This window comes from Paramisgurnus dabryanus, chromosome 6, assembly GCF_030506205.2.
Source record: "Paramisgurnus dabryanus chromosome 6, PD_genome_1.1, whole genome shotgun sequence".
Lineage (NCBI taxonomy): Eukaryota > Metazoa > Chordata > Actinopteri > Cypriniformes > Cobitidae > Paramisgurnus > Paramisgurnus dabryanus.
Genome location: NC_133342.1, coordinates 42,767,157 through 42,794,076, shown reverse-complemented (window position 1 = coordinate 42,794,076; position 26,920 = coordinate 42,767,157). Strand labels below are relative to the sequence as shown.

General features: G+C 39.5%; 24 non-coding genes across 24 annotated transcripts in view; all 24 read left to right on the top strand.

The window, feature by feature from the left end:
• The first annotated feature begins 15,308 nt into the window (after positions 1–15,308).
• trnaa-cgc (transfer RNA alanine (anticodon CGC)) lies at positions 15,309–15,380 on the top strand. The gene has a single exon. It is a non-coding gene; the product is annotated as a tRNA-Ala (tRNA).
• A 1,461-nt stretch (positions 15,381–16,841) lies between these two features.
• trnaa-ugc (transfer RNA alanine (anticodon UGC)) lies at positions 16,842–16,913 on the top strand. Its single transcript has one exon. It is a non-coding gene; the product is annotated as a tRNA-Ala (tRNA).
• Positions 16,914–17,060: 147 nt separating this feature from the next.
• On the top strand, positions 17,061–17,132 carry trnaa-ugc (transfer RNA alanine (anticodon UGC)). The gene has a single exon. It is a non-coding gene; the product is annotated as a tRNA-Ala (tRNA).
• A 1,065-nt stretch (positions 17,133–18,197) lies between these two features.
• On the top strand, positions 18,198–18,269 carry trnaa-cgc (transfer RNA alanine (anticodon CGC)). Its single transcript has one exon. It is a non-coding gene; the product is annotated as a tRNA-Ala (tRNA).
• Positions 18,270–18,347: 78 nt separating this feature from the next.
• Positions 18,348–18,419, top strand: trnaa-ugc (transfer RNA alanine (anticodon UGC)). The gene has a single exon. It is a non-coding gene; the product is annotated as a tRNA-Ala (tRNA).
• Positions 18,420–18,785: 366 nt separating this feature from the next.
• trnaa-ugc (transfer RNA alanine (anticodon UGC)) lies at positions 18,786–18,857 on the top strand. The gene has a single exon. It is a non-coding gene; the product is annotated as a tRNA-Ala (tRNA).
• A 77-nt stretch (positions 18,858–18,934) lies between these two features.
• trnaa-ugc (transfer RNA alanine (anticodon UGC)) lies at positions 18,935–19,006 on the top strand. The gene has a single exon. It is a non-coding gene; the product is annotated as a tRNA-Ala (tRNA).
• An 868-nt stretch (positions 19,007–19,874) lies between these two features.
• On the top strand, positions 19,875–19,946 carry trnaa-ugc (transfer RNA alanine (anticodon UGC)). The gene has a single exon. It is a non-coding gene; the product is annotated as a tRNA-Ala (tRNA).
• A 1,086-nt stretch (positions 19,947–21,032) lies between these two features.
• Positions 21,033–21,104, top strand: trnaa-ugc (transfer RNA alanine (anticodon UGC)). The gene has a single exon. It is a non-coding gene; the product is annotated as a tRNA-Ala (tRNA).
• Positions 21,105–21,689: 585 nt separating this feature from the next.
• Positions 21,690–21,761, top strand: trnaa-ugc (transfer RNA alanine (anticodon UGC)). Its single transcript has one exon. It is a non-coding gene; the product is annotated as a tRNA-Ala (tRNA).
• An 844-nt stretch (positions 21,762–22,605) lies between these two features.
• On the top strand, positions 22,606–22,677 carry trnaa-ugc (transfer RNA alanine (anticodon UGC)). Its single transcript has one exon. It is a non-coding gene; the product is annotated as a tRNA-Ala (tRNA).
• A 147-nt stretch (positions 22,678–22,824) lies between these two features.
• trnaa-ugc (transfer RNA alanine (anticodon UGC)) lies at positions 22,825–22,896 on the top strand. Its single transcript has one exon. It is a non-coding gene; the product is annotated as a tRNA-Ala (tRNA).
• Positions 22,897–23,694: 798 nt separating this feature from the next.
• On the top strand, positions 23,695–23,766 carry trnaa-ugc (transfer RNA alanine (anticodon UGC)). Its single transcript has one exon. It is a non-coding gene; the product is annotated as a tRNA-Ala (tRNA).
• Positions 23,767–24,560: 794 nt separating this feature from the next.
• Positions 24,561–24,632, top strand: trnaa-ugc (transfer RNA alanine (anticodon UGC)). Its single transcript has one exon. It is a non-coding gene; the product is annotated as a tRNA-Ala (tRNA).
• Positions 24,633–24,779: 147 nt separating this feature from the next.
• Positions 24,780–24,851, top strand: trnaa-ugc (transfer RNA alanine (anticodon UGC)). Its single transcript has one exon. It is a non-coding gene; the product is annotated as a tRNA-Ala (tRNA).
• A 78-nt stretch (positions 24,852–24,929) lies between these two features.
• On the top strand, positions 24,930–25,001 carry trnaa-ugc (transfer RNA alanine (anticodon UGC)). Its single transcript has one exon. It is a non-coding gene; the product is annotated as a tRNA-Ala (tRNA).
• Positions 25,002–25,649: 648 nt separating this feature from the next.
• On the top strand, positions 25,650–25,721 carry trnaa-ugc (transfer RNA alanine (anticodon UGC)). Its single transcript has one exon. It is a non-coding gene; the product is annotated as a tRNA-Ala (tRNA).
• Positions 25,722–25,868: 147 nt separating this feature from the next.
• trnaa-ugc (transfer RNA alanine (anticodon UGC)) lies at positions 25,869–25,940 on the top strand. Its single transcript has one exon. It is a non-coding gene; the product is annotated as a tRNA-Ala (tRNA).
• A 78-nt stretch (positions 25,941–26,018) lies between these two features.
• trnaa-ugc (transfer RNA alanine (anticodon UGC)) lies at positions 26,019–26,090 on the top strand. Its single transcript has one exon. It is a non-coding gene; the product is annotated as a tRNA-Ala (tRNA).
• Positions 26,091–26,237: 147 nt separating this feature from the next.
• Positions 26,238–26,309, top strand: trnaa-ugc (transfer RNA alanine (anticodon UGC)). The gene has a single exon. It is a non-coding gene; the product is annotated as a tRNA-Ala (tRNA).
• A 78-nt stretch (positions 26,310–26,387) lies between these two features.
• Positions 26,388–26,459, top strand: trnaa-ugc (transfer RNA alanine (anticodon UGC)). The gene has a single exon. It is a non-coding gene; the product is annotated as a tRNA-Ala (tRNA).
• A 60-nt stretch (positions 26,460–26,519) lies between these two features.
• Positions 26,520–26,591, top strand: trnaa-ugc (transfer RNA alanine (anticodon UGC)). The gene has a single exon. It is a non-coding gene; the product is annotated as a tRNA-Ala (tRNA).
• Positions 26,592–26,738: 147 nt separating this feature from the next.
• On the top strand, positions 26,739–26,810 carry trnaa-ugc (transfer RNA alanine (anticodon UGC)). Its single transcript has one exon. It is a non-coding gene; the product is annotated as a tRNA-Ala (tRNA).
• Positions 26,811–26,888: 78 nt separating this feature from the next.
• trnaa-ugc (transfer RNA alanine (anticodon UGC)) overlaps positions 26,889–26,920 on the top strand; it is a 72-nt gene continuing 40 nt past the window's right edge. Inside the window, exon 1 of the tRNA in view lies at positions 26,889–26,920. This exon is cut by the window's right edge and continues 40 nt beyond it. This is a non-coding gene — a tRNA (tRNA-Ala).

The window sequence follows — 26,920 nt, the reverse complement described above, 5'->3', positions numbered from 1 at the left end:
AGAAACTGGACGTGGGTCACATGAAACTCACATTTCTCCGGCTTTACATACAGATGGTTGTCAAGAAGCCGTCTCAGGACCTTACTGACATGTTTTACATGCTCTTGGAGGGAACTTGAGAAGATGAGGATATCATCCAAGTAGACAAACACAAACTTGTTGAGCATATCCCTGAGAATGTCATTAATGAGGGCTTGAAAGACTGCAGGAGCATTAGTGAGACCGAAAGGCATGACTAAGTATTCGTAGTGTCCAGTGGGTGTGTTGAATGCGGTCTTCCACTCATCTCCTTGTCTGATGCGCACAAGATGGTAGGCATTGCGCAAATCGAGCTTAGAGAAGATGGAAGCTTCTTGAAGAATTTCAAAAGCTGTGACCATTAGTGGTAAGGGATATCGGTTACGAATAGTGATCTTATTAAGCCCCCTGTAGTCTATACATGGTCGAAGTCCACCATCCTTCTTCCCGACAAAGAAGAATCCAGCTCCAGCAGGAGAAGTGGACGGACGGATGATCCCTGCCACAAGGGATTCATTGATGTACTTGTCCATGGCAGTGCGTTCAGGAGAGGACAATGAGAAAATACGACCTCTGGGGGGATCGGTTCCCGGGAGTAGCTCAATTGCACAGTCTGAGGGGCGATGAGGAGGTAAGGACGTAGCCTTACTTTTACTAAACACTGCCTTGAGATGGTGGTATGGAGTAGGGACTTGAGAGAGATCTAGGGGTTCCTGGGACTCGAGAATAGGGTCAGGGGAGTCATGGGCCAAGCATGTAGTCTGACAGGTGAGACCCCAGCTAAGGACTGAGCCAGTGGACCAGTCAAAGTGAGGGTTATGCTGGAGGAGCCAGGGGTAACCAAGGATAACAGGAAACTCAGGAGACTGTATTAGGTGAAAGCACATACTCTCCTGGTGCTGGTTAGTTAAGAGACAAAGTTGAGAGGTGAGATGGGTTATTTCTCCAGGGGCTAATGGTCTTCCATCCAAGGCTGTCACAGTTAGCGGAGCAGGAAGGGGATTAGTGGGGATCTGGAGACTTTTAGCAAGAGAAATATCCATGAAATTCCCGGCTGCGCCGGAATCAATCAAGGCCTGGAGTACGTGTCTTTGGTCTCCCCAAGAGAGTGTGATAGGAAGCGACAACCCAGAGTTGGAAGGAGAAGTAGTGCGTGTCACTCCCGTTACAGTCCTTCCATGCCTGTGCGGGACCGGGAGTTTCCCGAGAGCTCTGGGCAGCTGGAACGAAAATGACCAAACAATCCACAATAAAGGCAACAGCGCTCTCTCATGCGACGGTCTCGTTCTGAAGGAGACAGTCGAGTCCTACCCAGCTGCATAGGTTCAGAGGAATCCTGGGGCCCTGGTAGCATTTGAACAGGTGTAGGACTGTTAGACAGGGTGGAAACAGAGGATCGGTTCAGGTTTCTCTCTCTCAAGCGATTATCCAGCCGAACTGCTTGATCGATAAGAGTCTCAAGATCACGCGCAGGTTCTCTTGTAGCCAGATCATCCTTGATCGCCTCAGATAGACCATTCAAAAAACACACCATGAGGGACTCGTCATTCCAGCCACTCCCCACAGAAATGGTCCGAAACTGTATGGCATATTCAGTGGCACTGCAATTACCTTGTCGAAGGGTGAGAAGTTTCTTAGAGGCTTGTCGACCGCTGAGGGGGTGGTCAAAGACTCGTTTGAACTCCTCTATGAACAGAGAGTAACTTGAACAGAAGGGGGCCTGTGCCTTCCAGACTGCTGTTGCCCAGGAGAGAGCCTTACCGGAAAGAAGAGTGATAACATATGCAATCTTGGCCCGATCTGAGGGGAAGGAAGATGGTTGCAGTTCAAATGTGAGGGAGCATTGAGTCAGGAACCCATCGCAAGCGCTGGGATCTCCAGAGAAACGTTGCGGGGGAGGTAGGCGAGGTTCAGACAAAGGAGAGGGCACTCGAGAATCTGGAAGAGGTACAGAGGCTGCAGTTTGAGCAGTGACTGGAGTGGAAGGCAGCCGGTCAAAAATCTGACGGATAGAAGCCATGAGATCAGACAGGACCTGTGAGTGTTTGGCCATCAGAGTCTCCTGCTGAGCTAGAGCTGTCTCGTGGCGTTGAACAGTAGATTCATGCTGAGCCACAGTGGCAAAGAGTTCCTGAGGGTTAGGCGCTTCTGGGTTCATTATATGGCTTGGTTATTCTGTCAGGACTGGGCCTCGAACCCGGGTCTCTGGTGTGAAAGTCTAAAGTTCCACCACTAAGCCACAGGAAAATGTTGAACCCAGCAGTGAGACGCTCTCTTAGGTTGATTCCAAAGAAATGTATTATAAAAAGAAAAAGGTTCCAAAAACCCTAACATCAAAGAAGTAAAACAAAAGAACTGAGGAGTATCTAATACAAAAGAAAGCAAAATTTTCCAAAAGGGAAAACAGTCTCAAAAAAGGAAAATTTTCCAAAAGGGAAAACAGTCTCAGAGACAAACTACTTAGAACAAGAGTAAACTTACGGCAGTAACTGTCTTAGGATAACGCAATAACCAAGCAGAGCTACAGGGAGAGAGCCATCTTAAATACACAGCACCACACAAGACACATGTGAAAACAATCTAACTAATTACTAAGACATCAGAGCTCAAGGGCGACATCTAGTGGTCAAAATAAAATATTACAAAGCAAAAACTCTGACATTGGCAGACCTAGGGGTGGGTGGTTTTTAATTTCTTGATTCTGTGTCACTGGTAGCTGCTAAAACAAGCAGCTAAACCATGTACAATTAATTACATTTTGGAATTAACTTCCTTCATGTCTTTTTATTTATACACTGTAAAAAATATTTTCTGAATTTTTAAGTAAAGTTAGCATTAAATATGTTTTACAAACAATTGGTTTACAAACTCTGGGATGTTTGTGATTATCATCATTCAGAAAAGTGGTGCTTGTGTTTAGACTTGTGTTTTACGTGATTAAATCAGGAAGATTACATTAGTTTCTTTTCTGTGTAGAACAGTTTGTAATCAAAATGCAAAAATAGTATCTTTATAAACATCGCTAAAACAAAGAGTGAATTAAAATTAAAAGTAATAAAGTTAAAGCTGCTGCTAATTTTGTTTATATTTCCTAGCATTTTCTGAGTGAAAAATGTTTAGATTTTGTTAAGTAGCAAATCTTACTCCAATTTATTTCAGTGTAGGTTTCTCATTTTTATCAGCTTTCTTTTGCTTTTCAAAGGGCCGTCTACCTTTGCTACCGCCAGTGCTTTAATGTGGGCCGGTAGGCGCCAGTACTCAGTACCGCCACTTCCAAATATAGCTCTTGAGCGTACCACCACCTCTCCCTGCGCCCAGAACGTACTGTTAGCGTACCAGTCCAGAACGCTCATTTGCACATCTGTTTAAATCAGAGGCTTAATTTAATTATTTGGCTGCGCTGCCGCTGTTCAAAGCGCCCTTCACAATGCAAGCTACCTAATTCGTCCCACCGAGAGCAGAGACTACATTACCCATACACCTTTGAGTTTTACAAGTTAAAAGCGCATGCGTAGCTTTTGCTGCTGTCAATAGGCTTGTTCGACTTCATGCGGCGCCCCGAGAATCGACAGCCGGAAGACGTCACAGTATCGCGAGAGCGAGGCGAAATATGATTTCTTGAATCATTCTCGCGGTACTCTGACGTCATCCGGCTGTCGGTTCTTGCGGCGCCGCATGAAGTCGAACAAGCATAGTGTTAACAACGTGGTTTGGAGAGGTGTGTGAAACGCGCAACCATAGCTGCTCTGTTAAAATGAAAATACAATGAATACTTAATATGCCCTCCTGGTTTTAGACTCTGAGGAGTAAAAGAACAAGGTCAGAATCAGAGGACTCTCGCTGGCTGACATCCCACCAAGCCAGAATGATATCGCTGCAGGTCAGATGCAAGCTTTTTCCAATACCCTTTTAGGTACGTGACAATCTCTGCTGTCGCGGCTGTCAGCTTGGTTCCCCTCGACGCAACTTCGGATTTCCTCAGACGATGTGCAGTGTAAAAACATTATTGAAATTGTATTATACATTCTTGCTAAACTACAAGTGAACGAAATTTCAATGAATTTGAACAACGCGCACAGGAGTTTTACCAAACGCAAAATGGAAAACAATGGGACAAAATAAAGTGATGACTTTCGAGTTTCAAATGGCCAATATTTTGTTATTCTTGAACCCATAGACATGGGCTGCGTTCAGCCCCGACAAAACGTTGCACAACGTTTATTAAACTGAAACGGTGATGCATTGAACACCCTGTTGTGATGACGCAAGAGTTGCAACTACGGTAGCTGAGAGGCCATTCTTTGTGTTCTTTTTAAAATGTTTCTAAAGCCTGATGAAATCGTTATAAATGTGTGTTTAATACTGTAAAATACCCTCGATGTTACAATCACTGACCTTGCTGTCCAAAATGAAAGACAACATTCCAACTTGAACCCATTGAGAGAGCTGTCTCTTTACTATCGCGTGGTTTTATACATCTTGCCGCTGATTGGGCGGACATTTCTGACACACCCACCAAACAAGAGAAAACGCTTCTAAAACCTGTTGCATTCCGTTGCACACCGTTTCCTGGAAACATGTCGTTCAACCCGGAAACCGTAGCAAAACGTTGCGCACCGGTGTGAGATTGAACATGCCCATGGTCTTGGTGTCCAGAGAGTATCTTTGCCCGACAGCGACAATATGTTATTAAAAAATAAATTACATCATTATGGATAAATGAGTGCTTGCAGAATATATATGTTTGAGAATGCTTATCAGTACTTTTTTGTTTCTTAAACTTTAAAGATGAATATTCTCCTTTAGAGATGGGCAATTTTCAGCAATAGCACATTATATTCAAAATTTTGAGCTCATAAAAAAAGATTTTTCGCTTATTTAAATGAATTTTTTATGTTTTTATGCACGTTTAGTTTTGGTGCAATTTCATCAAAAGCTTGTAATTAGGAAATATACACAACATGCTTAACGTATATTTTCTATATGTTAAAAATGTTGTAAAAATTGCATATTCTTATATAATAAGAATAACAATATGATGTATTTATATTGCGCTCAAAATGATTTAGAAATGGAAAAAGGAATTCTTCTCAACTACCACCAATAAAGTTTTAAAATTCTTCTTTAGAAAAACGGCATTTAAACCCACGTGCACCGAACAAGAAAACGTATGCAGTCCGTGTATGATATCTTTTTTATTTAGTTTTACATATTTTTATTTATATGCATTTAATAATAGTCTACCGTAAGGTCATAATATACACACTGTTAAAAATGATTCAGTGGCTTTGTAAATATCTCTAAAATAAATGATTAAAGTAACTTAATAAAATCTCTTAATGCAGTTATGCGATTTTTTTAGTTGGAAAATAAATTATTAAAAATAGAACAGATATTTTGTGTAAAATGTACATATATTTTTTGATGTATATGCCTTAATAATATAAGTATTACATTTACAGATTATTTTAGTCAATATATTTAAAAAGGTCAGAGTAATATATTTAAGTTTTTAAAACTGTAATAATTGCATATTTCAAATTATTATTATTTCTATTTGACATCAAAAATGTGTAAGTTTTACGCCTAACTTGAAGTATGATTTACTTATATTTTCACATTGATATTATTTGAGTAAATGTAGGCAAAAAATTAATTAATAATAAGTAGAAAAAATGTCAATTTTAAACAATCACATAGCCAACGGTTTTTAATCAGCAACAAAGAAACTGCGCATTTTGCCGATTACAAACACCTCAGAAACTCCTCGAATTTATGAATATTTACACTCACAATATGATTTTATTTCTTTAGTACAAAAGTATAACATATTATACAAATTCTCAGTGAAATGTATTAAACACCAATGCATACTTTTTATCGTGTTTCATACCATGTAAAGGGAAACTGTTCAGTAAGAGCCTACTGTTCAGTAATGCAGAAAAGCGCACCACAACCATGTTAAAGCTATTAAAACGTTCAGATGCAAAAATGAACTAAATGTAAAATTAGATAAACTAGTTAATGATATTGCGTAAATGCGATCGGTCTCTTCAAAGGTCTTCGCGAATTATTTTGTTATAAGACTCGATTATCATACATCACGTCTCTTCTGTAAGTACACGGAAAAAATAAGACAACTGATGCGCGTTTGAGTCGGATTTTTATGAAGAATATGTGACTGTTTATGTAACTGGCAAAAGAAAACTTCGCCAACAAAATGTTTGCCAAAAAGCATGCATTTGTATGACATCAAAGTCTATCGCCTAAACATCGATAATCCGTGTCATGTTACTTCAATATCATACAGTATACGCTCAGCATGAAGTCGAGCACACACATTGTCGTCGGTATGGCCTACATGAAACACGCCTGCCCTCTACAGGTTTTTATATTTCCTGCGTCCCCCACCGAACCCCCCTTTTGCGGGATCTCGCAGAATTTCGGAAGTCTCCGCGGCATTCTGGTCTCAGAGACGCGCATTTTTAAAGGCCACATCTGTATATGCGTGCCAACTCGTTTCATTCATTCCATATATATTATAAATATGCGTAACTGGCTAAGATCAGGGAAACTGTCAAGTGTGGGACGTCTTATGATAAAGTTGTTAAAATAATATACCAAATGTATTCCCAGGTGAAAAAGTTCACTAAAATACACTTTCAGTTCACAACCTTAAGGTACCAAACGCTCTTTATTTTCGTGCAGTAAATTGTGCTTAATATACTTGAAAGTAGTATTTAGTACTTGTTAAGACAAACTTAAGACAATCTAAGTGTACTCAACTGTGCTATTTTCTAAAATTGTATTCAGTTACAACTTGAAGCAGTCAAGTATACTATTAGAATGTTATATATGTACTATTTTACCTGCATGTTTGCCACCAAAACATGTTTTAACTCATTCTAAAATGATACCTATTCTGTATTCATACATACGAACCGGTTTCTTCCATCATTAACAACTAATTAAATGTTAAAGAAACAACTAAGTATGTATTTACTGCTATTGAAATGATTTTACAATATAAAACAAAGATCAGTGAAATGCAATGGGATACTTTTATCAAATTGTGGAACATTAATACATCAATATGAAAAGTACACTATGAATATGCAACCATTGAATAATTATATAATCATAATGATTTAATTCTCTAAACAAAAAGTTACTGGATAAATGCAGAAGTGCATTTGAACTAACTCGAAATAAACCTGCAAATGGCTGAACCAAAACACAGAGCAGTTTAAATGTCACGTTTAAGTAGAGGGTCACTTCTTCTTGCCATTCAGACACTGAAGACTTAATCACAAGGTCTGTGAAAAGGAAACAGAATATATACAAAATTAACCAATAATTAATGAACATATGCATTAGAATTTTGTTAACTCCTCAGTTTACCTTTTAAAGCTCAGACTGTGTCCTCATCAAGCTTGACATGAGTGTCCGTTTGATCCGTCGCTACATGGCACTCTACAAGTTACATTGAACATAGGCTTATAGGAGGTTTAACTCACTGACACTGATATAATGCAACCTGTGTGTATTACAGGATATTCTTTACTTTGATAATTGTGTTTTATTTTAACCAAGGGCATTTTCCATTGAAATGTCTATTGTGCTCTTGCTTACAAGAAAATTTCACCTCTGTTTAAGGAGATTTAAGGAAATCAGAAGTCATGCCAATGGACTCTATGCCCTCTTAACTTCCACGTTTGACTCAAGGCTGCTCTTAAGTTTCCGATGCGGGGGATATAAAGCAGAGTGACAGCAGAATCGCTAAAATTACTCGTTTGCTGGATTTACCCAAATGTACAACCTATGATGTGTGAAGAATTGTCCAGATGTGCAAACTGAGAAAGTTTGCAAGTTTTTGTGTTGTCTTATCTCTGTAATCATTAAGATATATTCAGCTAGCCTCTACTAGCAGTGCTTACATTGTGCTGTTTTTTTACAATTCGTCCAGCAGGCTAATCACGTTAGTAATATATTATTGTCTTTGTAATGTTGTCTAAAAGTGTCAGGTAAAATAAGAGACACAAGAGAGATCTCACTGTTACTGCTATATGAGGAAAAAGCAAAACGAACAGAATTACATATTATGATATGATGCTGATAGTGTAAAATGTGACATTCAGAGATCTGTTCTGAGTTTTTACTGTTTTATTGTGGTATATTCACGCCGATTGTCAAAACATTTTTACTTGGTTATTTTTGAGTTAGTATCTTGAAACATTAGAGGATGTAAAAAACAAAGCAAAAACTGACTCCACCCACTGGCAATATTTGAAAAATGCAAGAAAAGTGGGCAGATCCCAACGGAGATAGAGAGCACGAACTAAGCTTTTTTTTTTTTTTTGAAAATATAAAGATTTACAAACAAACATGGCTGCATGCTGAGGGAGCAGTTCTTAATACAAACAGGAATTACATATGTATATGAATACAAAACAAATAATTATAATAAAATTAAAACAAATAAAAAGAAAATAAGAAAAAAGGTAAGGGGATAATTCAGTCATTGTTCATCTATTTACATCTGTTGGGAAGTGTTTTAGGGACTCATATAGCCTACGAACTAAGCTTGTTCCAAATGTTTGGAGAGATCGTAACAAGGGCATGGTGATCTTGAACCTGCTTACTTCACGAGTAATTTTTTGGACCCAACATCCAAAAGGAAAATTCAACTGCAGGAGCCACCGTTCAACCTGAAGAGGGCAGCACTCAGACGTTTTTACACCATATATTGTAGTATTGAAACACTTTATATCCAAATTTCAAAAAACTTACACTAATAAAGCATCATTCTTACAGATCATTAACTAAAGAAGTTGGTTAAGGGTTTAGTTACTCTTTAAACATTAGCATTAGAAAAACGTAAAAGTGATCTAAATGGTATACAAATACTGTAGAACTAAAAACTTACCACCAAGAATAAGTATTTTTATGGGCTGTATCTTCATCTGTTCATCTCTACTTCGACTTATTAGATATTCTCGGCTCTGATTGGTCAATTTGAATGCCGCTGTGCTAAAAAAGGCTGTTATGATTTCTGAAATACAACAAGAGAAATGAAATGCCTAACTTTACTCACAAAAAAATGTAACGTTATGTTCCAAAAGCCACACAACATACACGCTTTAAGAAGCTGGGTTAAAATGAAGACATACTGTAATACTAAATGTTCTACTTCTTTAATAGTTCACTAAAAATAAAAAAGCAACAATCTGTCATCACTTAACTTACCCTCATGTTCTCTCATTCATCTTCAAACAAAAACTGATGTACTTTAATGAAATCCAAGAAACTTATATTTCCCCTCGATGTCAGATCCACTTGATACTTAAAAACTGGTCACATTTCAAAAAGTTAATCGCAACAACAATAAAAAACATCGCCGAAGTAATCCATGTGAATCGCGTTGTTTCAGCCAAGTCCTCTGATGATCACTATATATAATTTAACAGTTTTAGTTTCAACTTTTAATCCACATTTACCAACGATCACGCACGTTGTGTATCGAACAACAGAATCAGGAAGCCAATGTAACGTACTGCATCCCAAGAACCAATGAGGTTTAGTCACGTCCGTCACGTGTGTTGTTTGAATGTAAACACTAACAAATTTAAGTGGATTAACTTTGTAAAATCAATATATAATGGACGTTCAATGATATGATGTTGAAATTGCAATGTTAGCCTATTAAAATTAATGTACGTTTAAAAAAAAATGTTTTTTTCTAAATACACTAAAACTTCTGTAAAAGTATGCTTGTGTTTAACATACTTTTTTTTAAATGTGTAATTAAACATATTTTTCCCAGCGTACCTCTAGTGCTCTTTTTTGAAATACGTTAAATGTATGCTTGAGTTTAGCATACTTTTTTATAGCATAATTAAAGATATTTTTATTACCAGCGTACCCCTAGTGCACTTTATAGAAATACATTAAAAGTATGCTTGAGTTTAGCATTCTTTTTTAAAGTGCAATTAAAGATATATTTATTACCAGCATTCCTCTAGTGCACTTTTTAGAAATACATTAAGGGCCCTGTTTTAACGATCTAAGCGCATTGTCTAAAGCGCACAGCGCAACGTCTAAATGGGCGTGTCCGAATCCACTTTTGCTAATTTAACGACGGGAAAAATGGTTTGTGTGCCGAGCGCATGGTCGAAAAGGGTTGGTCATATTGTAATGGGAGTATTTTGGGCGTAAAGTGCAGTAAACCAATGAGAGACTCAGCTCTCATCCCCTTTAAAAGCAAGTTGCGCTGGCGCTATTTCTAATCCCTATTTAGATGACGAACTTTGTAAACTGAAAAACTAAGCGGAGGAAGAAGATCCCCAGTTTAAGATTAATGTTAAATAATTGTGTTGTTTTTCACTTGTATTGAAATAGTTTTTTTTTTTATTAAAACCTTTAAAACCCATTTTCTTTTAGTCATGAAAGTAAAAAGCAGGCTTGTAATTGCTTTAAATGTATGGCACTCCAATATCATCAAAACATAATTTACAAGTATGTAAAATAAGTTTTGTACTATAAAAATACTTTATTTGTAACAAACAGAAGATAAAGAATTTACAAACGGCTCTCCTCACGTTTCAGCACTTTGGACAGCGTTTTTTTTTTAGCAAAGAGTTTTTTTAAGCATTACTTAAAAATGTTTCTCATCTCACCATATCCGCAGGTACAGAGTCATCATATACAATAAATCCGTGAGGTAGCATTAAAAAAACATTTGTTTAAAACAAAGCATTTATTTACTTACCAGGCTGCAGCTGAAGCAGCTCTTTGCGCCTTCTAATGTCTCATAATTACTCCTCATTTATGTCCAAGAGACTCAATAATAATCTTTTACATTCAATCCTTTAATCTTTTATATTTAAAATAATTTTTGTGCTCCTGCGCATTCATGTACTTTGTGATAAGCAAACCCGCGTTGTCCTCCCGTTTATAGGCGCATTTTACTAATGAGCTCTTTTAATAACATAAAACACATTGCGATACAATCAATACAATTGACTTTAGACTTTAGACCAGGTTTTTGTTGGTCAATGGCGTAGTCTATTTTAGTTGCCTCAAAATAGCAACGCGCCAACAATGCGCCTGAACACACCTCGTTTTCAGACCAGAACGCCCATGGGCGCAAAAGGGGGCGCAAATGCATTTGCTATTTAAACAACGCGGCGCTAAACGTGAAAATTAGGGTGGAAACTAGCGAAAGACACTTGCGTCGCGCATTGCGCTGCATTGCGCCGGGTGTAAGATAGAGCCCTAAAAGTATGCTTGAGTTTAGCATACTTTTTTAAAGTGCAATTAAAGATATATTTATTACCAGCATTCCTCTAGTGCACTTTTTAGAAATACATTAAAAGTATGCTTGAGTTTAGCATACTTTTTAAAAGTGTAATTAAAGATATAATTATTACCAGCTTACATCTAGTGCACTTTTTAGAAATAAATTAAAAGTATGCTTGAGTTTAGCATACTTTTTAAAAGTGTAATTAAGCATATATTTATTACCAACGTACTTCTAGTACACTTTTTTGAAATACATTTAAAAGCTATTTAACATATTTTTAATACACTTTAAATAAGCACGTTGGGAATACAAATGTATTAAAAACATATTACTTAAATTTAAAGTATATTTTTAATACATTAAATACTACTTTTTTCACCTGGGTAAGACTTTCAAATGCCTTCAAACTGCACAGACATGCAAGTACCTATATCTTAGAATATAGCTGCGTTTAAGTCGGTAAAGTAAGATGAATGTGGTTTATGCCTCTTTCTCTCTCTGTCTTTATTTCATGTTAAATGTTCCTGTTTGTCCATTGTCTGTCTCATGTAATCCCAGTAGAGTAGTCAAATAACTGTGATTGTTTATCCATGGATGCCTTCTGAGTTCTGATTAAATTCAAAGTCACTTTAACTTTCGATCAATGCTACCTCACGCTCAAGGTTCTCCGAATTGATGTACAATTTTAGATATATATTCGCTGGCGAATTAATCGATTATTGTTACGATTCGTAAAACCTACAAAATATATATAGGTTTGTTTACATGCAGATAAAATTAGAGTTTGAACTGGTATCTCTACTATGATTGAAATAGTCTTAACATACTTTGGCATATAATGGTATCAGTGTAAGGTTAATATGATTTGGCGACAAAAACCCAAATTCAGTATTAATTAATGCATAAGTCTATCCTGACGAAATAATCTCAGATAAGCAGCATTTGTAAACTGTACCAGAAGTAATTAATCTGCTTTAAACTGCCCAATTGCAGTATTGTCTAACCTGTGTCTGATGAAGAAATCTCAGAACTGTGTTATGTTATGTAAAAGTAGATATGAGTAAAGCTCCTCTTTCTACATTGTAAAGACTTTTAAAAAATTATAGGTAGATCAATGCCATTCATCTATACTTTGACTCTGCATCTACAAGCTTAGCTAACAGGTAAACATTATTGTGTAACACTAAAATTAGCACAATACTGTTTTTCAGTATTTGGGTGTGAGACACACACCGCTTTATGCTTAAACAAGCTTTAAGTAAATCTGTGTATTTACTTCTTAAACAAGGGCAGGAAGCCATTGTCCAAAGTAAAACAAGTGCATGCTCACGGAGAAGTAAAAGCATAAACAATAACATATAAGATATCATATTTGTGAATTAAGCTTAGTAAATAAAAAGAACTAAGTAACAAATGAATGATAGCTTAGTAAATAAAAAGAACTAAGTAAAAAATGAATGATAGTGAATAAAGTGCCACATTTTAACAGACTGCACACTGCTGAGAGCATTTGAGCTTAGTTAAAGTGTGGAGACATTCTTTGTGCACTGTTTGAATTGTACTCGCGTACATTGGTTCCCATTACAAGGGAAATGATAGGAACCTTCTGGTTTGACTTCACCTACCGCTGACATCATATCCTGGTGCCACATTATAAACAAACCATCTTTAGTTGCTAAGCTTACCCAACCTAGCAACCCTTTAGCCTATGCTAAGCCCTCTATCTATAGTAGCTTTAATAGTTAGCATTTAGCATATCATATGCTTTAAGCTATTAAGTATAACTTGTGTGTATTGTTGTGGAAAGATTGAAACCATCTCCTTTCAACCTAATCTATGGTCTCTGATTTTCACACTTTCTTTTATTTAAAATTCTTCTCAGCTTATTTAACTTTTACCAATTTTAGGAGCATTCCTCAATGAATGGCTTGATCAGTGACTCATTTGATTAAATCAAAATTTAATTAAATTGTAACTGTTTATGAAGAGAAGCCTTTTATAGTGACTGGGCAGTCAGTTTTTGTTTCTTTCATTTATTTACATTTTCATTTCATCTCTCCTTTCCTTGATTTTGTTTATTGGCAATAGTTGCTCTAATAGTATGACCCTACAACACAATTGATTTAGACAATTACTAGGGGAATACCTATAATCCAAAGCAACACTAATAAACTTAATCTGAATAGGAAAAGCTCTACTCTTTCTTTTCTTTCATCCTTTATTTTCACATTTTTCAGAGACAAAGACTATTAGGCACCATCAGGAAGTTTGAGTTTTGATTAATAATAAGACCTGTCTTACATTATTAGTTAAATCTCTATTTACGTGCTCCGACCCTCACAAATCTTAGTGTCCTACCATCCACAACTAAGATATTAATAGCATACACACATCGCTAGCTGCCTTTGCCTAGCTAGACACACCTGCTAAAACCTAGCTGCACGTTATACACGTAGCATCACCGCAACATTTGTAGCTCCCCTGTATGGTCTTGCATTAGTCTCTTGCCCTCACTCTCAGACGAGAGACCTAAATGCCTGGCAAGGCATTGTGATGAACACCTTTCTACCCAGAACTGGCGACAACCAACTGGACCAGAGCCAAATGCAACAGGACATCGATGGAAATCGACGAACGACACATGGCCCAAGCCAGAGTTATGACCACCAGGAGCTAACCAGCATCGTTCTCTCCTTGGCCCACAACCTCATGAGCCTGAGACAGGAGGTGAACGAACGAGCCACTGAGTCTCAAGAGGAACTGACACATGCTCAAAGCCACATAGCACAGTTAGAGAATGAGGCCCAGGTCAGACAGAAGGAGTCTGATAAAATTGAGTTACAGGAGGAAGTCAACAGACTTCAGAAAGCGCTAACAGCTGCTAAACACAGAGAGCAGCTGGGGAAAGCAGCCAGAGAGAACCTGAAAAAGGAACTTTGTAACACAAAGACACTTTTAAAAACAGCCCATTCTGAACTTTTAGATAAAGACGCTAGAGTCAGGGCCTGTGAAGGCCATCTAAAAGCATCCAGAGCTGAAACTAAGGCTCTGACACAGCAGCTGGACAACACAAGAGACAATCTTGAAATGGTCCAAATTGAGCTAAAAAACTCTTACATGCTGCAAAGAGAACCACAGGGGGTGAGTCATCTCCCTCTGTCACACCATATCAGCAGAGCAAACTCCCCCAGCCAGGTACAGAGTTACAACGGGGGGAGGCAGAGCCCTCTGCTTGACACTTCACCAGCCAGCCTCCTAAAAACCTCTGAAGCCACAGAAGGGAAGGGACTCTTCCAGCACCCTGAAATAGAACTATTGATCACTTCACACCAAACACTGCAGGAAACCATGATGTCCACGCCTACCTGCGTGACATTGACTTCCACCTGCAAATGATGGTGAATGTGACCACCCAAGAGAGACTGTACCTGCTCTGGATAACATCCAGTCCAGAAGTGAAGAGCTTTCTGGACCGACAGCCAGAGGCTATCAAATCGGACTATCAGCAGATGAAACAAGCCCTCATTAAAGAATTCTGAGATCCAGAATCTGAATATAGACTGATAGCTGCCCTGGACATCAAACAGGGTCAAACCGACTCCGATATGCTTACTTTGGTGCTCGCAATGAACCTGAGATGGAGGAGGACATCAGCTTCAAGAGCCTCTTCCTCAGAAATCTACACCCTATTGTGAGACATCATTTAGGGATCATCGCCTGCCCCCGCACAATGACTATTCGTCAGCTGCGTGACCTGACACAGAAGGCCTTTAACAAGCACCAGGCCTCCTCAAAAGGAAAGGCCCTCAAAACACCATCCGTTCTCAACTGTAACATCCAAACCCTGGCACCAGAAGGCCCACATTGTCACTACAACTCAATGTCTTTCAGTGACAAGCTACAAGACCTTCAAGCCATCAGAGAACAGAACTGTCACCATGGTAAATCCAGAAACAAGACCAACCGCTGGGAGAAACCATGGTCCGTTGGGGATGTAGCTCAGTGTTAGAGCGCATGCTTCGCATGTATGAGGTCCTGGGTTCAATCCCCAGCATCTCCAAGTACTTTTTCGGTTTAAGAACACATGAGTAAGTGTCACTTTTGCATCTTATTTTACAAGTCGTATAGTAGTTCCTTTACTGTTCGTTTTGTCTCACATAACATGAAAAACCCTCATTTAGCAAAAGTGTTAAAGCCGAGCTGGGGTTGTAGCTCAGTGGTAGATCGCATGCTTCGCATGTATGAGGTTCTGGATTCAATCCCCAGAATCTCCAAATGCCTTTATGGTTTTAAGAACCCCTTAATAAGTGTAGATGTTGCATCTGATTTACAAGTCATACAGTAGTTAAGCTGGTTATGTAACTCAGTGGTAGAGCGCATGTATGAGGTCCTGGGTTCAATCCCCAGCATATCCAAATGCCTTTATGATTTTAAGAACCCCTTAATAAGTATTGATGTTGCATCTGATTTACAAGTCGTACACTAGTCAAGCTGGAGATTTAGCTCAGTGTTAGAGCGAATGCTTTGCATGTATGAGTTCCTGGGTTTAATCCCCAGTATCTCCAAATGCCTTTATGATTGTAAGAACCCCTTAATAAGTTTTGACGTTGCAGCTAATTTACAAGTCATACAGCAGATTCTTTTCTGTTCTTCTTGCCTCTAGTAAGACGAAAAACCCTAAACATCTTAGCCACATTGGAGCATTTCAAGCTAGGGATGTAGCTCAGTGGTAGAGCGCATGATTTGCATGTATAAGGTCCTGGGTTCAATCCCCATCATCTCCAAATGCCTTTATAATTGTAATAACCCCTTTATAAATGTAAATGTTGCATGTGATTTACAAGTCATACAGTAGATTCTCTTCTGTTCTTCTTGCCTCTAGCAAGACGAAAAACCCTAAACATCTTAGCCACTTTGGAGCATTTCAAGCTGGGGATGTAGCTCAGTGGTAAAGCGCATGCTTTGCATGTATGAGGTCCTGGGTTCCATCCCCATCATCTCCAAATGCCTTTATGATTGTAAGAACCCCTTAATAAGTGTAGATGTTGCATCTGATTTACAAGTCGTACAGTAGTCAAGCTGTGGATGTAGCTCAGTGGTAGAGCGCATTCTTTGCATGTATGAGGTCCTGGGTTCAATCGCCAGTATCTCCAAATGCCTTTATGATTGTAAGAACCCCTTAATAACTTTTGATGTTGCAAGCTGATTTACAAGTCATACAGTAGATTCTCTTCTGTTCTTCTTGCCTCTAGTAAGACGAAAAACCCTAAACATCTTAGCCACATTGGAGAATTTCAAGCTAGGGATGTAGCTCAGTGGTAGAGCGCATGATTTGCATGTATGAGGTCCTGGGTTCCATCCCCAGCATCTCCAAATGCCTTTATGATTGTAAGAACCCCTTAATAAGTTTTGATGTTGCAAGCTGATTTACAAGTCATACAGTAGATTCTCTTCTGTTCTTCTTGCCTCTAGTAAGACGAAAAACCCTAAACATCTTAGCCACATTAAAGCATTTCAAGCTGGGGATGTAGCTCAGTGGTAGAGCGCATGCTTTGCATGTATGAGGTCCTGGGTTCAATCCCCAGTATCTTCAAATGCCTTTATGATTGTAAGAACCCCTTAATAAATTTTGACGTTGCAGCTGATTTACAAGTCATACAGTAGATTCTTTTCTGTTCTTCTTGCCTCTTGGAAGACGAAAAACCCTAAACATCTTAGCCACATTGTAGCATTTCAAGCTGGGGATGTAGCTTAGTGGTAGAGCGCATGCTTTGCATGTATGAGGTCCTGGGTTCAATCCCCAGTATCTCCAAATGCCTCTATGATTGTAAGAACCCCTTAGTAAGTTTTGATGTTGCAAGCTGATTTACAAGTCATACAGTAGATTCTCTTCTGTTCTTCTTGCCTCTAGTAAGATGAAAAACCCTAAACATCTTAGCCACATTGGCGCATTTCAAGCTAGGGATGTAGCTCAGTGGTAGAGCGCATGCTTCGCATGTATGAGGTACTGGGTTCAATCTCCAGTATCGCCAAATGCCTTTATGATTGTAAGAACCCCTTAGTAAGTTTTGATGTTGCAAGCTGATTTACAAGTCATACAGTAGATTCTCTTCTGTTCTTCTTGCCTCTAGTAAGACGAAAAACCCTAAACATCTTAGCCACATTGTAGCTTTTCAAACTGGCAATGTAGCTCAGTGGTAGAGCGCATGATTTGCATGTATAAGGTCCTGGGTTCAATCCCCACCATCTCCAAATGCCTTTATAATTTTTATAACCCTTTTATAAATGTAAATGTTGCATGTGATTTACAAGTCATACAGTAGTCAAGTTGGGGATGTAGCTCAGTGGTAGAGCGCGTGTATGGGGTCCTGGGTTCAATTCCCAGCATCTCCAAATGCCTTTATGATTGTAAGAACCCCTTAATAAGTTTTGATGTTGCAGCTGATTTACAAGTCATACAGTAGTCAAGCTTGTTATGTAACTCAGTGGTAGAGCGCGTGTATGAGGTCCTGGGTTCAATCCCCAGCATCTCCAAATGCCTTTATGATTGTAAGAACCCCTTAATAAGTGTTGATGTTGCAGCTGATTTACAAGTCATACAGTAGATTCTCTTCTGTTCTTCTTGCCTCTAGTAAGATGAAAAACCATAAACATCTTAGCCACATAGGAGCTTTGCTGGGGATGTAGCTTAGTGGTAGAGCGGTCCTGGGTTTAATCCCCAGTATCTCCAAATGCCTTTATGATTGTAAGACCCCCTTAATAAGTTTTGATGTTGCAGCTGATTTACAAGTCATACAGTAGATTCTCTTCTGTTCTTCTTGCCTCTAGTAAGACGAAAAACCCTAAACATCTTAGCCACATTGGAGCATTTCAAGCTGGGGATGTAGCTCAGTGGTAGAGCACATGCTTCGCATGTATGAGGTCATGGGTTCAATCCCCAGCATCTCCAAATGCCTTTATGATTGTAAGAACCCCTTAATAAGTGTAGATGTTGCATCTGATTTACAAGTCGTACAGTAGTCAAGCTGTGGATGTAGCTCAGTGGTAGAGCGCATGCTTTGCATGTATGAGGTCCTGGGTTCAATCCCCAGTATCTCCAAATGCCTTTATGATTGTAAGAACCCCTTAATAACTTTTGATGTTGCAAGCTGATTTACAAGTCATACAGTAGATTCTCTTCTGTTCTTCTTGCCTCTAGTAAGACGAAAAACCTAAACATCTTAGCCACATTGGAGCATTTCAAGCTAGGGATGTAGCTCAGTGGTAGCGCGCATGATTAGCATGTATAAGGTCCTGGGTTCAATCCCCATCATCTCCAAATGCCTTTATAATTGTAATAACCCCTTTATAAATGTAAATGTTGCATGTGATTTACAAGTCATACAGTAGATTCTCTTCTGTTCTTCTTGCCTCTAGCAAGACGAAAAACCCTAAACATCTTAGCCACATTGTAGCATTTCAAGCTGGGGATGTAGCTCAGTGGTAGAGCGCATGCTTTGCATGTATGAGGTACTGGGTTCAATCCCCAGCATCTCCAAATGCCTTTATAATGTAATAACCCCTTAATAAGTGTAGATGTTGGATCTGATTAACAAGTCATACAGTAGTCAAGCTGGGGATGTAGCTCAGTGGTAGAGCGCATGCTTTGCATGTATGAGGTCCTGGGTTTAATCCCCAGTATCTCCAAATGCCTTTATGATTGTAAGAACCCCTTAGTAAGTTTTGATGTTGCAAGCTGATTTACAAGTCATACAGTAGATTCTCTTCTGTTCTTCTTGCCTCTAGTAAGATGAAAAACCCTTAACATCTTAGCCACATTGGCACATTTCAAGCTAGGGATGTAGCTCAGTGGTAGAGCGCATGCTTCGCATGTATGAGGTACTGGGTTCAATCTCCAGTATCGCCAAATGCCTTTATGATTGTAAAAACCCCTTAATAAGTTTTGATGTTGCAGCTGATTTACAAGTCATACAGTAGATTCTTTTCTGTTCTTCTTGCCTCTAGTAAGACGAAAAACCCTAAACATCTTAGCCACATTGTAGCGTTTCAAACTGGCAATGTCGCTCAGTGGTAGAGCGCATGATTTGCATGTATAAGGTCCTGGGTTCAATCCCCACCATCTCCAAATGCCTTTATAATTTTTATAACCCCTTTATAAATGTAAATGTTGCATGTGATTTACAAGTCATACAGTAGTCAAGTTGGGGATGTAGCTCAGTGGTAGAGCGCGTGTATGGGGTCCTGGGTTCAATTCCCAGCATCTCCAAATGCCTTTATGATTGTAAGAACCCCTTAATAAGTTTTGATGTTGCAGCTGATTTACAAGTCATACAGTAGTCAAGCTTGTTATGTAACTCAGTGGTAGTGCGCGTGTATGAGGTCCTGGGTTCAATCCCCAGCATCTCCAAATGCCTTTATGGTTGTAAGAACCCCTTAATAAGTGTTGATGTTGCAGCTGATTTACAAGTCACACAGTAGATTCTCTTCTGTTCTTCTTGCCTCTAGCAAGACGAAAAACCCTAAACATCTTAGCCACTTTGGAGCATTTCAAGCTGGGGATGTAGCTCAGTGGTAGAGCGCATGCTTTGCATGTATGAGGTCCTGGGTTCAATCCCCAGCATCTCTAAATGCCTTTATGTTTGTAAGAACCCCTTAATACGTGTAGATGATGCGTCTGATTTACAAGTCATACAATAGATTCTTTTCTGTTCTTCTTGCCTCTTGGAAGACGAAAAACCCTAAACATCCTAGCCACATTGTAGCATTTCAAGCTGGGGATGTAGCTCAGTGGTAGAGCGCAAGATTTGCATGTATAAGGTGCTGGGTTCAATCCCCATCATCTCCAAATGCCTTTATAATTGTAATAACCCCTTAATCAGTTTTGATGTTGCAGCTGATTTACAAGTCATACAGTAGATTCTTTTCTGTTCTTCTTGCCTCTAGTAAGACGAAAAACCCTAAACATCTTAGCCACATTCTAGCATTACAAACTGGGGATGTAGCTCAGTGGTAGAGCGCATGATTTGCATGTATAAGGTCCTGGGTTCAATCCCCATCATCTCCAAATGCCTTTATAATTGTAATAACCCATTTATAAATGTAAATGTTGCATGTGATTTACAAGTCATACAGTAGATTCTCTTCTGTTCTTCTTGCCTCTAGTAAGACGAAAAACCCTAAACATCTTAGCCACATTGTAGCGTTTCAAACTGGCAATGTAGCTCAGTGGTAGAGCGCATGATTTGCATGTATAAGGTCCTGGGTTCAATCCCCACCATCTCCAAATGCCTTTATAATTTTTATAACCCCTTTATAAATGTAAATGTTGCATGTGATTTACAAGTCATACAGTAGTCAAGTTGGGGATGTAGCTCAGTGGTAGAGCGCGTGTATGGGGTCCTGGGTTCAATTCCCAGCATCTCCAAATGCCTTTATGATTGTAAGAACCCCTTAATAAGTTTTGATGTTGCAGCTGATTTACAAGTCATACAGTAGTCAAGCTTGTTATGTAACTCAGTGGTAGTGCGCGTGTATGAGGTCCTGGGTTCAATCCCCAGCATCTCCAAATGCCTTTATGGTTGTAAGAACCCCTTAATAAGTGTTGATGTTGCAGCTGATTTACAAGTCACACAGTAGATTCTCTTCTGTTCTTCTTGCCTCTAGCAAGACGAAAAACCCTAAACATCTTAGCCACTTTGGAGCATTTCAAGCTGGGGATGTAGCTCAGTGGTAGAGCGCATGCTTTGCATGTATGAGGTCCTGGGTTCAATCCCCAGCATCTCTAAATGCCTTTATGTTTGTAAGAACCCCTTAATACGTGTAGATGATGCGTCTGATTTACAAGTCATACAATAGATTCTTTTCTGTTCTTCTTGCCTCTTGGAAGACGAAAAACCCTAAACATCCTAGCCACATTGTAGCATTTCAAGCTGGGGATGTAGCTCAGTGGTAGAGCGCAAGATTTGCATGTATAAGGTGCTGGGTTCAATCCCCATCATCTCCAAATGCCTTTATAATTGTAATAACCCCTTAATCAGTTTTGATGTTGCAGCTGATTTACAAGTCATACAGTAGATTCTTTTCTGTTCTTCTTGCCTCTAGTAAGACGAAAAACCCTAAACATCTTAGCCACATTGTAGCATTACAAACTGGGGATGTAGCTCAGTGGTAGAGCGCATGATTTGCATGTATAAGGTCCTGGGTTCAATCCCCATCATCTCCAAATGCCTTTATAATTGTAATAACCCATTTATAAATGTAAATGTTGCATGTGATTTACAAGTCATACAGTAGATTCTCTTCTGTTCTTCTTGCCTCTAGCAAGACGAAAAACCCTAAACATCTTAGCCACTTTGGAGCATTTCAAGCTGGGGATGTAGCTCAGTGGTAAAGCGCATGCTTTGCATGTATGAGGTCCTGGGTTCCATCCCCAGCATCTCCAAATGCCTTTATGATTGTAAGAACCCCTTAATAAGTGTAGATGTTGCATCTGATTTACAGCTCGTACAGTAGATTATTTTCTGTTCTTCTTGCCTCTAGTAAGACGAAAAACCCTAAACATCTTAGCCACATTTTAGCGTTTCAAACTGGCGATGTAGCTCAGTGGTAGAGCGCATGATTTACATGTATAAGGTCCTGGGTTCAATCCCCACCATCTCCAAATGCCTTTATAATTGTTATAACCCCTTTATAAATGTAAATGTTGCATGTGATTTACAAGTCATACAGTAGTCAAGTTGGGGCTGTAGCTCAGTGGTAGAGCGCGTGTATGAGGTCCTGGGTTCAATCCCCAGCATCTCCAAATGCCTTTATGATGGTAAGAACCCCTTAATAAGTTTTGATGTTGCAGGTGATTTACAAGTCATACAGTAGTCAAGCTGGTTATGTAACTCAGTGGTAGAGCGCTTGTATGAGGTCCTGGGTTCAATCCCCAGTATCTCCAAATGCCTTTATGATTGTAAGAACCCCTTAATAAGTTTTGATGTTGCAGCTGATTTACAAGTCATACAGTAGATTCTCTTCTGTTCTTCTTGCCTCTAGTAAGACGAAAAACCCTAAACATCTTAGCCACATAGGAGCTTTGCTGGGGATGTAGCTTAGTGGTAGAGCGGTCCTGGGTTTAATCCCCAGTATCTCCAAATGCCTTTATGATTGTAAGAACCCCTTAATAAGTTTTGATGTTGCAGCTGATTTACAAGTCATACAGTAGATTCTCTTCTGTTCTTCTTGCCTCTAGTAAGACGAAAAACCCTAAACATCTTAGCCACATTGGAGCATTTCAAGCTGGGGATGTAGCTCAGTGGTAGAGCGCATGCTTTGCATGTATGAGGTCCTGGGTTCAATCCCCAGCATCTCCAAATGCCTTTATGTTTGTAAGAGCCCCTTAATACGTGTAGATGTTGCGTCTGATTTACAAGTCATACAATAGATTCTTTTCTGTTCTTCTTGCCTCTTGGAAGACGAAAAACCCTAAACATCCTAGCCACATTGTAGCATTTCAAGCTGGGGATGTAGCTCATTGGTAGAGCGCATGCTTTGCATGTATGAGGTCCTGGGTTCAATCCCCAGCATCTCCAAATGCCTTTATAATTGTAATAACCCCTTAATAAGTGTAGATTTTGCATCTGATTTACAAGATATACAGTAGTCAAGCTGGGGATGTAGCTCAGTGGTAGAGCGCATGCTTTGCATGTATGAGGTCCTGGTTTCAAACCCCAGTATCTCCAAATGCCTTTATGATTGTAAGAACCCCTTAATCAGTTTTGATGTTGCAGCTGATTTACAAGTCATACAGTAGTCAAGCTGGGGATGTAGCTCAGTGGTAGAGCGCCTGTATGAGGTCCTGGGTTCAATCCCCAGCATCTCCAAATGCCTTTATGATTGTAAGAACCCCTTAATAAGTTTTGATGTTGCAGCTGATTTACAAGTCATACAATAGATTCTTTTCTGTTCTTCTTGCCTCTAGTAAGACGAAAAACCCTAAACATCTTAGCCACATTGTAGCGTTTCAAACTGGGGATGTAGCTCAGTGGTAGAGCTCATGATTTGCATGTATAAGGTCCTGGGTTCAATCCCCATCATCTCCAAATGCCTTTATAAATGTAATAACCCCTTTATAAATGTAAATGTTGCATGTGATTTACAAGTCATACAGTAGTCAAGTTGGGGATGTAGCTCAGTGGTAGAGCGCGTGTATGAGGTCCTGGGTTCAATCCCCAGCATCTCCAAATGCCTTTATGATGGTAAGAACCCCTTAATAAGTTTTGATGTTGCAGCTGATTTACAAGTCATACAGTAGATTCTCTTCTGTTCTTCTTGCCTCTAGCAAGACGAAAAACCCTAAACATCTTAGCCACTTTGGAGCATTTCAAGCTGGGGATGTAGCTCAGTGGTAGAGCGCATGCTTTGCATGTATGAGGTCCTGGGTTCAAACCCCAGTATCTCCAAATGCCTTTATGATTGTAAGAACCCCTTAATCAGTTTTGATGTTGCAGCTGATTTACAAGTCATACAGTAGATTCTCACATTGTAGCGTTTCAAACTGGCGATGTAGCTCAGTGGTAGAGCACATGATTTGCATGTATAAGGTCCTGGGTTCAATCCCCACCATCTCCAAATGCCTTTATAATTGTTATAACCCCTTTATAAATGTAAATGTTGCATGTGATTTACAAGTCATGCAGTAGTCAAGTTGGGGATGTAGCTCAGTGGTAGAGCGCGTGTATGAGGTCCTGGGTTCAATCCCCAGCATCTCCAAATGCCTTTATGATTGTAAGAACCCCTTAATAAGTTTTGATGTTGCAGGTGATTTACAAGTCATACAGTAGTCAAGCTGGTTATGTAACTCAGTGGTAAAGCGCGTGAATGAGGTCCTGGGTTCAATCCCCAGCATCTCCAAATGCCTTTATGATTGTAAGAACCCCTTAATAAGTTTTGATGTTGCAGCTGATTTACAAGTCATACAGTAGATTCTCTTCTGTTCTTCTTGCCTCTAGTAAGACGAAAAACCCTAAACATCTTAGCCACATAGGAGCTTTGCTGGGGATGTAGCTTAGTGGTAGAGCGGTCCTGGGTTTAATCCCCAGTATCTCCAAATGCCTTTATGATTGTAAGAACCCCTTAATAAGTTTTGATGTTGCAGCTGATTTACAAGTTATACAGTAGATTCTCTTCTGTTCTTCTTGCCTCTAGTAAGACGAAAAACCCTAAATATCTTAGCCACATTGGAGCATTTCAAGCTGGGAATGTAGCTCAGTGGTAGAGCGCATGCTTTGCATGTATGAGGTCCTGGGTTCAATCCCCAGCATCTCCAAATGCCTTTATGTTTGTAAGAGCCCCTTAATACGTGTAGATGTTGCGTCTGATTTACAAGTCATACAATAGATTCTTTTCTGTTCTTCTTGCCTCTTGGAAGACGAAAAACCCTAAACATCCTAGCCACATTGTAGCATTTCAAGCTGGGGATGTAGCTCAGTGGTAGAGCGCATGCTTTGCATGTATGGGGTCCTGGGTTCAATCCCCAGCATCTCCAAATGCCTTTATAATTGTAATAACCCCTTAATAAGTGTAGATTATGCATCTGATTTACAAGATATACAGTAGTCAAGCTGGGGATGTAGCTCATTGGTAGAGCGCATGCTTTGCATGTATGAGGTCCTGGGTTCAAACCCCAGTATCTCCAAATGCCTTTATGATTGTAAGAACCCCTTAATCAGTTTTGATGTTGCAGCTGATTTACAAGTCATACAGTAGTCAAGCTGGGGATGTAGCTCAGTGGTAAAGCGCCTGTATGAGGTCCTGGGTTCAATCCCCAGCATCTCCAAATGCCTTTATGATTGTAAGAACCCCTTAATAAGTTTTGATGTTGCAGCTGATTTACAAGTCATACAATAGATTCTTTTCTGTTCTTCTTGCCTCTAGTAAGACGAAAAACCCTAAACATCTTAGCCACATTGTAGCGTTTCAAACTGGGGATGTAGCTCAGTGGTAGAGCTCATGATTTGCATGTATAAGGTCCTGGGTTCAATCCCCATCTTCTCCAAATGCCTTTATAAATGTAATAACCCCTTTATAAATGTAAATGTTGCATGTGATTTACAAGTCATACAGTAGTCAAGTTGGGGATGTAGCTCAGTGGTAGAGCGCGTGTATGAGGTCCTGGGTTCAATCCCCAGCATCTCCAAATGCCTTTATGATGGTAAGAACCCCTTAATAAGTTTTGATGTTGCAGCTGATTTACAAGTCATACAGTAGATTCTCTTCTGTTCTTCTTGCCTCTAGCAAGACGAAAAACCCTAAACATCTTAGCCACTTTGGAGCATTTCAAGCTGGGGATGTAGCTCAGTGGTAGAGCGCATGCTTTGCATGTATGAGGTCCTGGGTTCAATCCCCAGCATCTCCAAATGCCTTTATGTTTGTAAGAACCCCTTAATAAGTGTAGATGTTGCGTCTGATTTACAAGTCATACAATAGATTCTTTTCTGTTCTTCTTGCCTCTTGGAAGACGAAAAACCCTAAACATCCTAGCCACATTGTAGCATTTCAAGCTGGGGATGTAGCTCAGTGGTAGAGCGCTTGCTTTGCATGTATGAGGTCCTGGGTTCAATCCCCAGCATCTCCAAATGCCTTTATAATTGTAATAACCCCTTAATAAGTGTAGATTTTGCATCTGATTTACAAGTCATACAGTAGTCAAGATGGGGATGTAGCTCAGTGGTAGAGCGCATGCTTTGCATGTATGAGGTCCTGGGTTCAAACCCCAGTATCTCCAAATGCCTTTATGATTGTAAGAACCCCTTAATCAGTTTTGATGTTGCAGCTGATTTACAAGTCATACAGTAGATTCTCTTCTGTTCTTCTTGCCTCTAGTAAGACGAAAAACCCTAAACATCTTAGCCACATTGGAGCATTTCAAGCTGGGGATGTAGCTCAGTGGTAGAGCGCATGCTTTGCATGTATGAGGTCCTGGGTTCAATCCCCAGCATCTCCAAATGCCTTTATGTTTGTAAGAACCCCTTAATAAGTGTAGATGTTGCATCTGATTTACAAGTCATACAGTAGTCAAGCTGGGGATGTAGCTCAGTGGTAGAGCGCATGCTTTGCATGTAGGAGGTCCTGGGTTCAATCCCCAGCATCTCCAAATGCCTTTATGTTTGTAAGAACCCCTGATCTGATTTACAAGTCATACAGTAGTCAAGCTGGGGATGTAGCTCAGTGGTAGAGCGCATGCTTTGCATGTATGAGGTCCTGGGTTCAATCCCCAGTATCTCCAAATGCCTTTATGGTTGTAAGAACCCCTTAATAAGTGTTGATGTTGCAGCTGATTTACAAGTCATACAGTAGATTCTCTTCTGTTCTTCTTGCCTCTAGCAAGACGAAAAACCCTAAACATCTTAGCCACTTTGGAGCATTTCAAGCTGGGGATGTAGCTCAGTGGTAGAGCGCATGCTTTGCATGTATGAGGTCCTGGGTTCAATCCCCAGCATCTCCAAATGCCTTTATAATTGTAATAACCCCTTAATAAGTGTAGATGTTGGATCTGATTTACAAGTCATACAGTAGTCAAGCTGGGGATGTAGCTCAGTGGTAGAGCGCATGCTT